General features: G+C 43.2%; 2 pseudogenes; one reads left to right on the plus strand and one right to left on the minus strand.

Annotated features, from left to right (window-relative positions):
* Positions 1-388: 388 nt before the first annotated feature.
* LOC123639974 lies at positions 389-1,990 on the plus strand (annotated as a pseudogene).
* On the minus strand, positions 1,300-1,771 carry LOC123639975 (annotated as a pseudogene).
* Positions 1,991-10,904: the final 8,914 nt, after the last annotated feature.

A 10,904-nucleotide genomic window follows, 5' to 3' on the forward strand; every position in this document is an offset into this window, starting at 1 on the left:
CGATAGGGTTCCAGATTTCAAATTGCAAGAAATCTTTAAGAAAATACCATTTGTCAAGTTTCGATAGAGTATTATAGAATATCTATAATTTCTGAAAACACTATTAAAATATTCCTCCATTTTTACAGCTCCATATCTATGTAAGGCCAGGTTTTCTTCATACATTTCAACCCAAACAACAAATTACAATGGATGGAATGCAGAAGTAGATGTAAAAATGTGTCTTCTGATAAAGAGACAACAAACAGATCTGAAAAATGTAAAGCAAGGCAACAGCTGCATTTGAATGTCCCTGAGTGGTAGCTGAGGGACGCTCTAGGCATGGTTCATCAGTGCCAGGCTGGGTTGAGGTGCCTTGGTACCACAAGGCACCAGTATTTAAGAGATTATGGCATCTGAAACCCACAATGTTATGAAAAAAAATAACTTTTGCAATAACATTGAGGATCATTCCAAAAAAAAATAAGGATCTCTAGTTTCATTAATAAGAACATGAAGACCATGTTCTTATAAGCACCAAAACAGTTGGCTGCTTTCATAAATAGAACAGTTGGACAAACTGTGAAAAGCCCAGATAAACTGCATAAGGTGATCTATTGCAGAAAGAAAGTTCTGTCATCCCTTGTGACAGAAAAAAATAGTCCTTTAAAAGTGGGGGCTGTGACATGGCAAATAAAGAAAATGAACTGGCTTGTGCAAGCCACCTGGCTTGAAAAATCACACCATGGTAGCTGATCACATTTGGTTAACTCCAGTGATTCTGGTTCTTCACAGAGAGAAACCCCATAATCAAAATATGGTATGTTTTCTCCTAAGGTTCCTCGGGACCGTGAAACAATGGCCCAAGTTTTGTTCAGCAGGAATTTGGGAGTGAATGTAGCTTTAACTTTCTTGAGAAAGAGAAGCACTAATGTAAGTGAACTTGTAGCTTTCTTGGTGAGGATAGAGGATCTTGCGAACTACTGGTGAATAATAAATTGAGTAAATTGGTGGAAAACAATGTATCTCACTTGGCTGCTGTATAGACTTGTTGCCTCTAGTAAAGTCATTACTTAAAAGCAAATTTCAAAAATATGTAGGAGTTGGCTTAAACAGGCTTCAAACAGTCATAGAACAGTGGTGGTCAGAATTATCAAGTGATCCTCCTGATGCGGCCTCTCAAGTTCCTAGGATTATTATGAGCATGAACCACCATACCTGCCACATTATGAGGCTTTTTATTTTTTTATTTTTATTTTAAGGTGAAAAGATAATATATTTAGAATTGGTGAATTGGCCAGTTGGACTGTTGGACTCGGTTTAGATGATCCCAATTTTGTTGGCAACGTCCAAAGCATTGTAATCGGGAGCCAGTCGAACATATGCCTTCTTCTCTCCATCAGGCCTGATCATGGTGTTGACATTGGCCACATCAATGTCATAGAGCTTCTTCACAGCCTGTTTGATCTGGTGCCTATTGGCTTTGACATCCACAATGAACACAAGTGTGTTGTTGTCTTCTATCTTCTTCATGGCAGACTCAGTTGTCAAGGGGAACTTGATGATGGCATAGTGATCAAGCTTGTTTCTCCTGGGGGCGCTCTTCGGAGGATATTTGGGCTGCCTCTGGAGCCTCAGTGTCTTTGGCCACCGGAAGGTGGGTGATGTATGGATCTTCTTTTTTTTTGTGGCTGTGGACGCCTTTTAGCACTGCCTTCTTGGCCTTCAAAGCCTTTGCTTTGGCTTCCGCTTTGGAAGGGGCAGGAGCTTCCTTCTTTGCTTTCGGCACCATCTTGTCAATGTGGCTTTTTAAAAGACAAAAAACGGTTGTGATTTCTTCCACAATTTACATATCTTGAAATACAAATTATAAATGATGGAAATACTCAGATTTTAAACCAACAATTATGTGGATTGTGGGAACAAGAAAACTGTCTTCTTCGGTTCTGGGATATACTGGTAATATATTATAGCTAAGGATGTAGGTGCTTATTTATCACAATTGCATTGAGAGATTTAATCTACTAAAGAGCATTTGGTTATTCAAAACATCCCTGGACTATAAGATTTATAAAAAAATCTTATCTGAGACCTGTAAATTAACTTAACAAGTAATCTTAACTTTTTAAAGATTGTATTTTATATAAAAAATACTTAAATGTGTGCAGGTATTATGTTGAAAAGACTGAAAGTTTAAAACATCATAGAAAAATCAATATTAAACATTTTTTGTTGACCAGATATTGTGTATGCAAAATGCCTTAATTATTAATAAGCCAATGTGTTCCAATATCAATATCTGTTTAAAAAATCAAAACCAACCGTGTTTCTGGCCTGATAAAATCACGGAATTAAATCAGAAGTTTACATTCATGTAGAATACTGTTGAAATGTATTTTACATCATTTTTTAAATGGGACTATTTTATTATCTCTGATTTTTTTTTTTGCTGGAATTATTATGTCATCTACATATGTGTTATCCCTGTTTAAACAAAAAGGCATAACAGAGAGAATGGCCTGAAAAGGGGTAAAATGTTTTATGAGCTGTCTCTTTAAACTCCACCTCACAATCTTTTTGGGAATTAAAACCTGCAGCCTGGCCTGAGGCCAATAATCAGAAGGGCAGGGGACTGTTCTTTGTGTTTTTGTTCCACAGGAGAGGGCTCAATGAGGCCATGAGATTGTCTTTGCCAGAGATGAGGTTGATCAGGACCATCAATGATAGTTAAACAGCAATAGCCCCAAGCTGAAAACTCCCTTTAAAAGCTCTGTATTTCTGCTTATAGATAGGACAATGGTACTTGAAGAGGCAAGTCTACCATTCTCCTCATTTGCTGGCAAATTAATAAACTTCTCTTCCCTTTTCCTCAAACCACTTGTCCTTGTTCTTCTGATGTGGCCTCAGGGACAAGTGCCAAACTTTTGGTAACAGAATTTGGCATCCCTGGGTAAGCCCATCAGTGCCCCAGTGGAACAGCACCCTGTGACTGCTGCCATGGCTGGAAGAGGTGAGGAGCAGCCCCCAGTCAAGCTGTGGGTCTTCACTGGTGGGAGCAACATCATTTTGGGATGAGAGAGTAAAGGACTGTCCCTAGCACCTGCCAGAACCTGTTTAGCTCTGGGGAACTCCTGTCTCTTTCTCCTTGAATTAGACGTAGCTCCAACCAGACTGAACTCTTTTTGAGGAAAATGAAATGGATTTGGGAAGTGTCCAGATGCCTTGGCCATTTTTTTGAGTAAGTTCCCCAGCTTGCATGATGAGACCCTTGATTCCACCCATTTGGGGGAGGTTTTCAAATCTCCAACCGTATGGCAAGGCATTTGTTTGTAGGTGCCATTTGGGGGTGGAAGTCACAGTTGAGTGAAAGTCTTGGTTGAGGGAACCCAGAGAATTTATTCCCTTTGGGATTGGGAGATGTTGGTGCTTGTTTGAGAATTTGGTTCTCTTTTGTCTGACTCCCATTTGTTTGGCATTTGAGGCATTGGGGATTCTCTGTATTGTCTACTTGTCATGTTGTGTTCATTGTGGTTGTTTGCAAACATGGGAGGCTCCATTTCTATTCCATCTGAAAGCCCCTTGGGGAGAATCTTGGCTAAATGGCCAACTTATTGCTATAAGTCTATGTCTAAAAGAGAATGGTGTTATTGTAATCCAACATACGTGCTGCTATAAGGAGAAGTGGCTGTTGAATGAAGTCTTAAATTATTATACTATCTTACAACTGGAATATTTTGTCAAAGGTCAGGTAAATGGGACAAGACCTCATATGTATAATCTTTCATGCAATTGCATAGTAAGGGGGCTGAAAGGCTGGGTGATAAAATTGGACAGGGATTAACTAAGGTTGGATTTCATGAACCTGCTCCCCAGCTGCCAGTTCCCCACTTGCTGATCAAGGTGCTATGGGCTGGACTGCACTAAATCTCACACTGCTGGGGCCCTGCTGCCCTGGCTGTCGTGAGCCTTTGAGATGCTTGGACAGTCATATTCCCTGGTCCACACCAGTTCTGGGTTGGCTGCTTGGCATCACCTGAGGCAAGGCACTGGGTGGCACCACAGCCCCAGGGGTGGACCCAGCAGGAGGGGGGACCAGGGTGCACGGCCAGCTGCCCAGTGGCACACAGCAAGGGGAAAATGGGGGGCAGGCGAGAGCACTCATCACCCAACTGCCTCCCCACAACAGGGAAACATTGGCACCTGCCAGGCTCTCAGGGGTGGTCACAACACCCTCCACACTCCACAGCTGGGGTGATCCATGGGGGGGCCAGCTCACTTCCAGAGTCACCATCTTGGAGGGCTGGGAAGGGTGTGACTGGAACTAATTCTTCAGTCCCACACCCACTAGGTTGTGACTTGGGGGTGGGAATGTTCCCTCCTTCTAAGACCTGGCAGGGAACTCAGTAGATGGCACCCATAGCCAGGGCAGGGAAATTTCCATTAGGGCAATATCAGATAGGGGGCTTGAATGTGCAAGGACAGCCAACAGGATCCTTAGAGACAGTCCAAAGGAAAGGGTGGAAAAAGTCACCCTTGATTGATACACAATCAGCATGCTTTTTGTAAAAAGGAAGGACATTGAAAAGAACATTGCCTCAAAATTGCAAAGGGCTCCAAGTAACAAAAATACCCCAGGAGAGCAAATGGTTTTTTTCAAGCCCATAACTCAGATGACAAAGAAGGGAGCCCAGGGTCCCCTGCTTCACTAGTAGCTCCAATCCAAATTTCCCTATAGATACCCCAAGTGCAATTGACAATGGGGACTCGATTGGTGGCAAGCCGCATGGGCAGAGGCAGTCAGGCCCCACCCAACTGCCACCCTGGCCCCTGGCACCAGCTGTACATGGGTGGGACAGGGGAGAAGAGGCAGTGGTGAGGCAGCTGTCAGCAGGTGCTGGCTGAGGAACTTGCTGCCACGGGCCCAGGAGAGCCACAGCCAAAGCTGGAGCTGCTCCTGCCACCATTTCCACCACCAAAACTGGCAGACATGGGCAAACAGCAGGAGCAACAGGAGCCATTCCAGAAATGGCAGAAGCTCATCTCTGGGGGTGCTACCAAGCTCCTGCTGGATGAATACTGGGACCTGGTGAAGCATCCAAGAGGCTGCCACAGTGGAGCAGTTCATTTTAATCAGCAGACTTGCACATCATTATAGCATTTGCAAAAAGAAGCTACTAAAAGTAAGTATTTATAGGCCGACAGGACCCTGGAACATACAGAAAGAATTTAAATTCCTTATACTAGTGAATATAGATTCATGCAGGATCTTCGTGCCATTGATGATGTTGTAGAAGTGACTATGAATGGTACTCAGTCACATTTGAACGGCAGGATCATGGGACTAGTGTGGCCTCATGGTGCTGCTGGATGGTGTTGCTTGAGGGAGTTAAAAAGACTCTCTTGCCCTGTTTGGTGAGGGCTTGGTGGGATCTTACAGAAACTGCAATTAGAAAGATTTGCAAACAGCAGGTTACTTATCTGGGATTCTAAATTAGCAAGGGAACTCGTGACAACTACGCAGGTTCCTGAGAATGGCAGAGGTCTATCTCATTTGGGTCCCAAACTTTGGAGTAATAGCAAAGTCCTTGTATAAAGCCCTTAAAGGGACAGATGTGGAGCCCTTGATCTGGACCACAGGCTGTCAAAATGCCTTTGAAAAACTAATGCAGAGTCTTATGACTGCCCGCGCTTTGGGGTTGCCTGACTTACAGAAAGAATTTAAATCATATGTTGATCAAAAACGAAGAATGAGCCTTGGAGTCTTAGTACAGATGCTGGGGGACATCCCACAGCCAGTGGCATACTTGTCAAAGCCACTGGGCAGTACTGTGAGAGGATGGCCTCCTTGCCCCCAGGCCGTAGCAGCTACTTGTGAGTTGTTATCAAAGACTGTGTCTACTCTCAATCCTGCCACCCTGTTACCAGCCAAAGAGAATGAGCCTTTGCCGCATGACTGTTTACAGGTTCTGGAGGCTGTCTATTCTAGCAGGATGGAGCTGTCAGATCAGCTGATGCCAGAGTCAGATTGGGATGTTTTCACCAGTGGGAGTAGCTTTATGGACAATGAGCAAAGAGGGGCTGGATATGCAGAGGGCACAGAACAATGAGTATTGGAAGCAGCGGCATTGCCACCTGGGACTTCAGCCCAGAAAGCTGAGCTGGTTGTTTTGGCCAGAGCTCTTCAGTTATCCAGAAGGAAAAAGGTAAACATTTATATGGACTCTAAATATTCTTCCATGGTTGTGCATGTTCATGGTGCCATTTGGAAGAAAAGCAGGCTCCTGACCATAAGCTTGGTTCAGCCCCTTATGAGGCAACTACATGAATGCACCCATTATGGGCACAAGGCCTTAATGGATTTGGCGGAACCTTGTTTAAGAGAACCCCATTTGCAACAAACTATTTATGTGCTCAAAAGAATCCAAAGACAAAAAAGCAACCTGCTGCAAAGGGAACCCAACATGTGAGGACTCATCCTTTAAATTTGTATTAGTAGATACCTTTTCAGGGTGGGTAGAGGCTTATCCTACCTGAAAGGAGAGAGCATCTGAAGTTACCAGAATCCTTCTGAAGGAACTCACTCTGAGATGGGCTCCTACCAGGAGCTGCTGGCCTGGGACAGGGCCTTTGTTGAGTTCCTGCAGGCATATGCCAGTGCAGAGCAGGAACAGGTCTCAGAGGATGGCAGGATGACAGGCATCAGCAGCCCAGGGAAAAGGCCAGCAGATGGAGAATGGCATGCTGCTGATGGATGCCATGGGCAGGCAGCTGCAGATATAGCTACAGTGGGGACATCAGCAGGCACCACAGTAGCGTGGCTGAATGCTGAAAGCTAGGGCCAAGAAGGAAGAGACCTGAAAGCTGATGGAGGCAGACAAGGCTCAGACAGGAAGGTCAAGCTGTCCATGTCTTGGGACTACATGAAAGCCACTGGACTGTTCACTCCTTCCTGAGCATCTTCCTCTTCTTGTGTAACCACATTGCTGTCCTGCCTTCTAACTATTGGCTCAGTCTCTGGATTGATGACCCCATTGTCAACAGGACCCAAAAGCATACTAGAGTCTATCTAAGCATCTACAGAGCCCTGGGCATTTTGCAAGGTATCACCATGTTTGGCTACTTCATGGTGGTGTCCATTAGGGAAAGCAGGAGATCTTTGTTTCCTGCCGTTTGTGCCTGGATCTGCTGCACTATAGCTTGTGGTCACCCATGAGCTTCTTCGAGTGGATCCCCCAGTAGGAACCTGGTGAACCACTTCTCCAAGGAGCTGGACATGGTGGACTCAGTGATCTCACAGGTCATCAAGATGTTCATGGGCTCCCTTCCTCCATACAGAGTGATTATGGACCCTCCTTTGTACTGGAGGTAACCCAGCAAGTAAGCAAAGCTCTATATTGAGAATGGAAATTGCATGCATCCTGGAATTGATGCAGAAAACCCATCTAAAGTGGGATAAGGTGTCGCTGCTTGCCTTTCTCCAGCCTCTAGAAGCAAGTTAACCCCCTAAGAAACAGTTTATGAGAGACCCTTCCTAGTGACCTAAGGTAAGTACTAACCACTATATATGAGTTTGCCTCTTTCATGTCCTCCCCCCAGTTGGAGGCACCCTTCCACCCTTTTTAAACCAGGAGACCAGGTGACCCAAAGAACAACTGGCAGAAAAGTAGAAGGGACCCTGAGAAGTGCCTCTAACAACTCACACCTCATTAAAATTGTCAGGAGTAAAAACCTTGGGTCCACCATACCAGAGTAAAGAAGTGTCCCATGAAAGAAAAGGACCCACACCCCCAGTGGATTGGCCAAGCTTTAGGCGATCTAAAGTATCTGTTTTAGAAGAAGGAAAAATGAAAATGTTGATATTTTTGCTAACCTTTCTTTGGTTATTTGTTCTGTCTATAGGATGGAGAGACAACTCCTTAGTAAGGATTTCCTGGGTTATCACCTCTTCTGCTAATGAGTCTCACTGCTAGGTTTGCTATCCAAAACCTCATTCTGTATTCCTGTACATGATTTCCGAATTTACAAAAACTGGTCTCTGGGATCATCTATAGGGTGTGACTAATAGCCTCATACTCAGAGGTCCCATGCTTCTTTCTTGCCCAATCCTATATCAGACATTATGTACAAGATGACAGTAAGGACCCACAGTCCTACTGGTGTCTTATTTATTTATTTATGAGACAGGGGCTTACTCTGTTGCCCAGGCTAGTGGGCATCAGCCTAGCTCACAGCAGCCTCAAACTCCTGGGCTCAAGCAATCCTTTTGCCTCAGCCTCCTGAGGAGCTGGAACTACAGGCATGTGCCACCATGCCTGGCTAACTGTTTCTATATTTTTAGTTTTCCAGCTAATTTCTTTCTATGTTTTAGTAGAGACGGGGTCTCGCTCTTGCTCAGGCTGGTCTCGAACTCCTGACCTCGAAGGGATCCTCCAGCCTCAGCCTCCCAGAGTGCTAGGATTACAGGTGTGAGCCACCATACCCGGCCTCCTACTGGTGTCTTAGATACCAAGCAGGGTAAAGTCTCCCTTATCAGGTATTCTCCTCCATTTCGCCTTGTCAATCCTCATGGTTTTAGTTGTTGTTTATGCCTTTTTTCACCTGGAAATCTGTTGCATTCCCAAGTTCTGTTGTAGACATGCTGTGTTTGAGACTCCTATTCCACATCCCAGGAGAGATATCAAGAGACAGTTGGATTTTTGAATATGGAGTTCAGGAAAAGATCAGTATTCAAGGTGTAAACTTAAACTCATTCATCATATAGAGATTATGTAAAGCCATGGATTAGACCTCCCAGGAAGGAAATGTAGACAGCTACTGGGGGAATCCATATTTATGTTTATACACACACACATACACACACACACACACACACACACACTAACTAAACAAGATGCTTTATGTAGCACATAATCATACCCTTATAAATTTAGCACTCTCAATTTTTTAAAATTTTAAAATATTTTTTATTTTTACTTTTTTATTGTTAAATTACATATTTTATTATTTTTAATTTTTTTATTTCAGCATACTATGGGGGTACAAAAGTTTAGGTTACATATATTGCCCTTGCCCCACCCCCACCCCCACCTCTCCAGTCAGAGCTTCAAGCGTGTCCATCCCCCAGACAGTACGCATTGCACTCATTATGTATGTATACAACCATCCTCTCTCCTCCTCCCATTTGCCCAACACCTCTGATTAATGTTATTCCTATATGTGCTCTTAGGTGTTGATCAGTGAAACCAATTTGATGGTGAGTACATGTGGTGCTTATTTTTCCATTCTTGGGGTACTTCACTTAGTAGAATGGGTTCCAGCTCTATCCAGGAAAATACAAGTGATGCTATATCACCATTGTTTTTTATAGCTGAGTAATACTCCATGGTATACCTATACCACATTTTATTAATGCACTCATGTATTGATGGGCACTTGGGTTGTTTCCTCCTCTTTGTGATTGTGAATTCTGCTGCTATAAGCATTCGAGTGCAGATGTCTTTTTTATAGAATGTCTTTTGTTCTTTTCGGTAGATGCCCAATAATGGGATTGTTGGATCAAATGGTAGGTCTACTTGTATCTGTTTAAAGTATCTCCATATTGTTTTCCACAGAGGTTGCACTAGTTTGCAGTCCCACCAGCAGTGTATGAGTAGTGTTCCTATCTCTCCACATCCACACCAACATTTATTGTTTTGAGACTTTTTGATGAAGGCCATTCTTACTGGAGATAAGTGATATCTCATTGTGGTTTTGATTTGCATTTCCCTGATGATTAGAGATGTTGAGCATTTTTTCATGTTTGTTGGCCATTTTTGTGTCTTCTTTTGAAAAGTTTCTGTTCATGTCCTTTGTTCACTGTTTGATAGTGTTGTTTGATTTTTTTCTTGCTGATTTTCCCGAGGTCTAAATAGATTCTAGTTATCAGCCCTTTATCGGATGTGTAGCATGCAAAAATTTTTGCCCATTCTGTTTGCTCTTGTGACAGTTTCTTTGGCTGCAGCATTCTCAATTTTTGCCATTTTCTCTTTATCTATTTTGCTCTCTTATGTCTTTTATCCTTGACAAGTCTGTTATACATTTATGTGTCACACTGTCTTATTTCTGCCCAAACTTCCTCATCCTCCTCCTATAAACTCTTTCTTTGTTATTTAAATTGGTCTAATTCCTTGCCCTCCAGAGAGTTCCACAACCTCCTAGCCAGCCTCAGCCCCCAGTCTCAGTAAGCTCTGAGTAGAGAGAACTTTGCTCCTGGAATGTGGCAGAACCGATGCAAATTTTGGCTCTACCACTTACCAACATGTGATCTGGGATCCGAAGAGCTTCTTCCTCCATAAAATAGAGATAATAAAACCCTCCAAAAGAGAGCTGGGAAGATTAAACAAAGTAATGTATACATATAAAGAGGGCAGTGGAGTGGCAAATTCCCAGTAGGTGTTCAATAATGGCAGGTTAATTCTTTGGCATTTGAGCCTTCTCCCACTCTCATTTCAGTGGCTTTTCCATGATTGCCTAAGCTCTTATTTTCAAGCCCAATAATTTCTATCTTAAGTATATACGTCTTGTTTGTTTGTTGTTTGCCTCCCACACAGACATTTATTAAACACTTACCAGCAGAGGATGCATAGTCTGATGAAGTCAAACTCTCTGTCCTCTAATCATGCCTCCATATTTTCATACTTTCCTGGATTGAACTTTCCCGACCTTCCATGTTAGGTCCTCAGCCCTCTCCATCCTCTCAGCAATCTTCCTCATCATGCTCTTTACATGTTCTGATTTGGACTTTTTTTCTCTTCTTCTGAGCATACCACTTCCAGGAACCCTTCAACTGGAACAGAAGGAATTTGAAACTTGTATTTCAACTGCTGTCATCTCTTCTTCCCTTTTTAAAGTTAAACTCAAAAGCATTAAACTGTAAAACTATTATA

Source organism: Lemur catta, chromosome 6 (genome assembly GCF_020740605.2).
Source record: "Lemur catta isolate mLemCat1 chromosome 6, mLemCat1.pri, whole genome shotgun sequence".
Taxonomy (NCBI): domain Eukaryota; kingdom Metazoa; phylum Chordata; class Mammalia; order Primates; family Lemuridae; genus Lemur; species Lemur catta.